This window comes from Bidens hawaiensis, unplaced genomic scaffold (genome assembly GCF_021521415.1).
Source record: "Bidens hawaiensis isolate Kalapana, Puna unplaced genomic scaffold, B.hawaiensis_p1.1 tig00011171_1, whole genome shotgun sequence".
In the NCBI taxonomy this organism is placed as follows: Eukaryota; Viridiplantae; Streptophyta; class Magnoliopsida; order Asterales; family Asteraceae; genus Bidens; species Bidens hawaiensis.
The window spans coordinates 21,198-28,667 of NW_027491865.1; positions in this window are offsets into that span (position 1 = coordinate 21,198).

The window sequence follows — 7,470 nt, forward strand, 5'->3', positions numbered from 1 at the left end:
ATCCAATTTTCCTTATTTAATTGTAGGTAAGGTCAAAGAGAATAAATATTGGATTTTTCTTTAATGTTACACATGGACACGTTGGATATGTTGTGTCCACTCATACGCCATGTGTACAGTGAGTTGCACAATTGCAAGGTAGGCCCGGTTTTACAGTGTCCGGTGGGGGGTGTCCGTGTATGCTAGCGTTTAATTTGTTTGAGGGTAGGTGGTATGTGAGTTTATGAAATTCATTTTTTGATTTTTTTTTTATTCTAACACCTTATGTCCTTATTAAATTATGAATTTCCTATCCCTTCCAATCGAGTTAGCTTCAGAGTTCCAACCACCCATTACCCATAGTCTCACACACACACACACACGGTTTAACTTTGACCAATAACGTTTAATTTGTCCCCGCCATATAGCTCAGTTGGTTAAGGATGTAAGATTTGGAACAATAACCTAGAGGTCGTGGGTTCGAAACCGATCCTAAACGCCAATCGCCTTGCCGCTGAGTAAGGCTGATTTACCTCTCACGTGATGGGCCTGGGACGGCCTGGCGTGGGCCGGTTTACGTGTCCGGAACAACATGGAACAATAATAGCCCAATAAATCTCAATTTTCAAAATTAATGTTTGTGGTCCTTTGACTTATATGTATATTAAATTTGTAAATCAAATGATCCAACATGGCAACCAAATGGCATGAACAACACTTTTCACTACATTAATTTTCTCTTTTTCAAAATATTACCCGAAATAAGATGTTACATTGACTGGGGCTCCCACGATAGACAAATGATCCGGTAACATCTTGTGTGTCTGACAATAAGAGATGTTTGAGTAGTTGCCAAGTTATGTTGTAGCAAACTTTTATTCAGGATACAATCCGAATTTCAATACACCAAACTGCCAAATGTTTTTAATTAATTTTTATTATTATTTTTTTTTGTTATATTTATATTCATTGGAATTTCAATTATGTTGAAAAATATTCTGAATTAGAGTTTCATGCTTGGATGCATGAGTGGCTCGTAAGACAGCAAAAACAAGTTAGGGTTTTAGATCTTACGCTTAATTAAGACCTCCAAGTCTAAAAAACATTACATATAGATATATTATAATGGCCAAAATAAACTCAAAGTAATGTATTTGTGTGGTGGTATACTTGATTGTTACCAAAGTATATGTTATTAGTTCAAAACTTGTGATAAGCAAAATTTATTTTATTAACAGTTGTCATGAAAAAACCTCAAAATTGTGTTTCGGTTTAGGTCTCCACATTCGTTGAGTCGGCTCTGCTTGGATGAGTCGGGTTTGAGAATGGTATGGAGGTCATTTGAAATTGTGTGATTTATTCATTTAAGGACGGTTACAATAGTAAGGGACCAAAGGCCTACAATAGTTTCTTTTTCCTTGTCAAACTATTTTCTTTAACTTTCTCCAAAGTCCAAACACGAGGAGGATGAAGAGGGCTTAAGGAAAATATGATCATTGATTTGGAAGGTCTGACAATGGATTATGAATAGTTTTATTCAAGAGTTACACTGTTAGTTCTCTATCTTTGCCGAGATGAAGTTTCTAATGTTTGTGACTATAATAGCAAGATGAAGCTTGTCGTCTATAATTTGGAAAAAATGAAGAAGAGAAGGTGACAAAGAAGGGTTGACACCCTGTTTGTTAAAAAGAGAAAGCCAATGATTGGTTATCGGTAAAATAAAGTGCAACAGCTGAAGTTTTGATAGATTAGAAATGCTTTGATACCATAACAGATATTGTCAAATCCTTGAGTTTGTTATTTGCGACATCTCAATATACTGAATATGTATTTGACGTATTCTGTGTATGAATAAAATTACAATTGGTATACACAGAGTATAATTTGTACAAATATTAATTTCTTATAAAATATATTGATAATATTCAAATAGCTTTGCTTTTGAAGTTTCTTATTCATAAAATTCTTCAAAAACCGTACTTGTAATATCAGTATCAAGAATGTTACGTTCAACGTTATATTCCAGTATGATATGTCTAGGTCAGAATAAGAATAAAAACCCAATTGAGTTTAGAGAATTCTATAAACTCATTCTCAATCACATAATTTTAATTAAATTGAAACTTGTGACCCATAATTAAAGTTAATAAAATATGTAAAAGTAAGTTACATTTTCTCTCCCTTAAAATTATGTATAAAAGTAAAAAAAAAATGTAAAAAAAATACGAAACAATATTTTTTGTATTTTTCGATTGTTTATATTAAATGTAACAACATATATTACATATGTTAAAAAACAAAAAAAAATGATGTTACATAAAATTTTCACGAATTCTTTTTTAACTTAAATGAATTTTTATTCTATACATGCCCTGTCATGTCTAAACGATTCAACACAAAATAAATGTTGAAATTAAAAACATTGTATAAGTTCAATTCCCATATATTAAACATGAGAATGTTTAAAGACTAAAAACTATGGACATCAAAATTAATGTCCATGGCAACATGATAAATGACTTCACATGGTATATTTTCTTAGGCTATGCGTAGTGGAGGGGCTATAATTGGAGGCGAATTGCGTCGTGTGGCGCCCAGTCAGCAAGGGGTAAGAGTTTGTTTTTGAGGTGTAATGGTGTAGGGGCTACAACTAGTAATATAATATATATATATATATGCACACACACAATCCATACAAGTTGGCCCCACCAAGAAAACAATTCGCCGGACAAGTTAATACCCCCCCCCCCCCCCACAATTCGCCTAGGGGGTGGTGTTCCCGCCCCAAATCCTCCACTTTTCGTCCATTTTCTCGCCCACTACACATGACCTTAAGTATCACGCAAATCCAAAGTAATAATTTATTGGAACTTGGAAGGAAGTAAAAACTTTGGACCACACATATATAATTGGGGAGATTATAAAATACTTTATTTTAATTAAATTAACAAATTATATAACATGGTTATAATTTGTTTAAAAAAAAACAATTCAAAGGGGATAGTGTTATTATTAGGTAAAGTTAAAATACAAAGAAAAATAAAAATGAAAGTATAAGAAGGATTTATGACCATACAAAAAACCTTTTAAAAGTAAATTAAAAAAATAATAAAAAATCATTACTCAAAATATAAATAAAAAACGTAAAAAAAACATAAAATGTTTCCACCATTATTCCCGTTCAAAAGAAAAATAAAAAAAAAATTGACAAAAATACACAATGCTTAGATCAAAGACACAATAACGAAAAAGAACAAAACACACACTTATAACTAAAAAAAGACACAATAGAACGCAAAATATAATAAAATGTCGATCAAATTATAGCACAATGTTGAGAAATATAACACAATATAAAGATTAAAAGACACAATGTCAAGGAACAAAGATACAATTAATGACGAAAGCAAACACAAAACACAATGATAAACAAAAAGACACAATGATTTTTTTTTCACTTACCATTGTGTGTGTGTTTTTTATGAGAACGAGAAAGAGGGTGGAAACATTTTTGTATTTTACTTTTTTCGTTTTTTATTAAAATTTGAGTTATGAATTATTTATTTATTTTTTAAAAATTTTTTATGTGTTTTTTTTTGTGTGGCTACACATTCTTCGCTTTCTTCTCATTTTTGTTCCTCTTTATAGAAGAACTTAACCCAGTGTTATTATTGCATTATGTGTTTTAAACTGTGATTATATATAGAATTAAAAACCGAGTGTTTTTTAAGTTTGATTTCTACTTATGTTGCTATGTAAACATGGGCATTATTTTTCTTAAGAAGGTACAAGGGAGACTGATCTTTTTTTAAATAGTTAACTCTCACACATACTGATTGAGTAATTGCATACCTAAATATACATCATCTAGCTTTTAGCTCTAGTATTAAGGGGTGGTTTTTTTTACATTTGTCGTTTTTGTGAATATATATTTTTTTATTTTAATTTAATTTACTGTGAGGAAATTTGTACTATTTTTTAACCTATTTTGATCTGCTTATATTTGGTTATGTTCGCTTATATTCATCTTTGATTGAAACATTAAATGAACTATCTACTTAATATTATATATTTGTGCGTTTGTACTAATCTAAGTGTGTTTATTTATGTTTGTTTGTTTTCGATTGTTTATATATGTTCATTTAGTTTCGTTTATCTTTGTTCAATTACGTCTGTTTATGTTCAAGAATTGTTTCTAAAATTTAAATGAACGAATATTCAACCCGGGTTTGTATCAGTTAGTACTAAGATAAAAAAACTAAATCGGAGATGTTATTATATCTTTAAGATAACATAGTATGTTAGTAATCTGCTACCAAAACAACCGTTCTAGACCTGGAATCAAGGTTGGCGTGGTGGATGCATGATAGGGGAGGTGAACACTGGTGGGTGGTAATCAGATGTTAACTGGTGTTAGAAAGAATAGATTGGCGAAAAGAATATGTAGATGAGAGAAATTAAATTAGAGTTTGATAATGAAATGGTATTCACAAATAAATGAGATGTTATAACCCGTTTAAGAGCTATCCGGGTTTGGTGAGACCTATGCATCGCGAAAATTATTGCTTGAAGATGAAATTGCTTGGCAAATAAATGAAATGTTATAACTCATTTAAGGACTATCCGGGTTCGGTGAGACCCATGATCCTTTTATTTTTTTAAAACTTAAACGAGTCAAACGAATGAGAGCTCATCATTTAAAAATGAAGCAATCTGTGGGTGCGATAGAAGAGGGGGGGGGGGAGGCAACCATAGAGCAACACTTATCATTTTTTTAATAGTAAATTGTTTAGAGTATTAATACCAATATCCACAAGGAAACTGAAAAGTGAAAACCCTTAAAAAATGAGACGACGTGTAAAAATGATAATCGAATATTATGAATCTAATTCTAATTCTCGTTTGTATTATTGATGATTGTGATTAACTAGATTACAAATAACCCCTATTTATAACCCTATAATCCTTACCCTATACAAATTCTTAGTAAACTTAACTTATGGAGATATTTTTTTTATTAGAAAGTTAGCGTAGTAAAAATTATTTAAGATATAAATGTAACTCAGTGTGGTATAATGATCTAAAGTCTGGATTTCTTAACGAAGATTTAAGTTCAATCCTAACAGACAACACTTAGGGGGGCATGGATGGCTCAATAAAGGAAGACCGGGATCATTGTGATCTCTAGTCCGATTATGAGTGCACCGTGGTTTTACCACTAGCGGGCCTTCGAGTGGGTGGGTTTCCGCGAAATTGGAGATATTTTGAGGCCCTTAAGGACTCCATACAGCTAGCTGGGTTGGGCCAGTTGTTGGGTCACCCCATGCGAAGTAGCTGTGGGCAAATCTATATTTGTTGGTCGTTAAAAAAATATAAATGCTATATCTTAGTGTGCGCACACACACAGACATATACATACATATATATGTGTGTGTGTCTATATATATAGGGGAGGGAGGTTCATGTACATTTTAATCTTAACATGAGAACGTAAGAAATAATAATAATTTATAAAAAAATGAGAACGTAAGAAACAATACCAACTACAATACCAATCTACATAAACAATTATTTATAATAACAAAGAAAAAAACCTAAAAAATACCAAAAAATAATAAAAATCAAGAACAAAATAATAATGTAACATTCGTTAATTTTTAAACCCGAAAACCCGACCCGTTTTAAATTTTCGGTTTTGTTTCTATTTAAATTTATATATTGTTATAATATTGTAACATCCTAAAATTTATAATGTTAAATAAAAGAAAGTTATGTTTAGTGATTTCACGTTTTAGTTATTTAATGTCGAGTAAGGAACGGGTCATGGGCTTAGATTACGTGAGATGGGTTAAATGAGAATGGGCCTTGGGTCCGTGGGCTTGAGAGATATAAATACCCATCCCAAGCCCATGATATCATTTTATTTCCATCTTTCTCTTTTACACACTCAAAAGCACACACATAACCGACCGAGATCCGAAGTCGAGACCCGAGATTTTGCTGGCAGATCTGAGTTGGAAAGGTAAGAACTAATCCCGCAAAGCTAATATTACTGAAAATGGTTAGGATTTGACGGGTTAATCGGACCCGAACCCAACTGCCCAAATCGGACCCCTAAAACGTCGATTTTAGGCCGATTTGATGGTTGGGATTTGTAGGCGCCGATCATACGATTCCGTGGGTACCAAAATCGAGTTATTTGGCTAAGAAACGAAGGAGTTATGGGCAAACAGATCTGCAGCGCGACAACTTCGCCTTCATCTGGGCAACTTCGCCTTCAAGCGATGAACTTCGCCTGCAAGCTAAGTTCGCCTGATGAACTTCGCCTGCAAGCCAAGTTCGCCTGATGATAAGTTCGCCTGAAGCCAAGTTCGCCTGATGGCAACTTCGCTGAAAAGCTAAGTTCGCCTAAATGGTAACTTCGCCTAAAAGCCAAGTTCGCCTGAGGTTTAACTTCGCCTAAAAGCCAAGTTCGCCTAAGGTTTAACTTCGCCTAAAAGCCAAGTTCGCCTGAGGTTTAACTTCGCCTAAAAGCCAAGTTCGCCTGAGGTTTAACTTCGCCTAAAAGCCAAGTTCGCCTAAGGTTTAACTTCGCCTGAAGCCAAGTTCGCCTACGGTTTAACTTCGCCTAAAGTGAAGTTCGCTTAGAAAATAAATTAAAAACCTAATGGAAAATGTGTTAAGGCAGTTATCGAAAATAAAATTTTTCCAAGCTGACCTGGCAGCTTAACCCCAGCCAGGGGCTCTGCCCCTTGGACCCCGCTAGGGGCTGCCGCCCCTAGAACCCCGCTGCCAGGGGCGCTGCCCCCGGACCCCCGTTCGTTGTGGGTCATATATAGATAGAAATACAAAACGAGTAGTAGTAGTTAATTGATATGTGTAAATATTATACAGTTAGCCGAGCCCAGTTAAAGAAAGGAATTACGATCAACGGCGAGCGTAACAGGATCCAGGTGAGTTTCTAGCCCCATTCCTTGTTATGTTTTCGGGGCTGTGTGCATACTTGATGTGTTGTTAATACATTTATCCTAAGTGATAAGTGTATGCCATATGTGATATATGTGATATGTAAGAATGATTGCTTGATGGTACGTGAACGATCTTCGGATATTGCACGTACTGTCAGGTTGTAGCGTTATAAACATGGTAAGTATGATATGTATGAATGATTGCTTGATGGTACGTGAACGATCTTCGGATATTGCACGTACTGTCAGGTTGTAACGTTATAAATATGGCAAGTATGATATGTATGTTTATGTGTATGAACGTAATAAAGTTAATAAAAGAAGGAAATAACGGTTGTATGGCTGTATGGTTACGAAAAGGGTACCGAGCCCTAATAATACTCGAGGTATGATGTATGGTTGTATGGTAACGAAGAGGGAATCGAACCCTACTAATATTCGAAAACTAGGGACCAGACCCTAATAATATCTGTGATGTTAGGGACCAGACCCTTATAATATCTGTGATGTTAGGGACCAGACC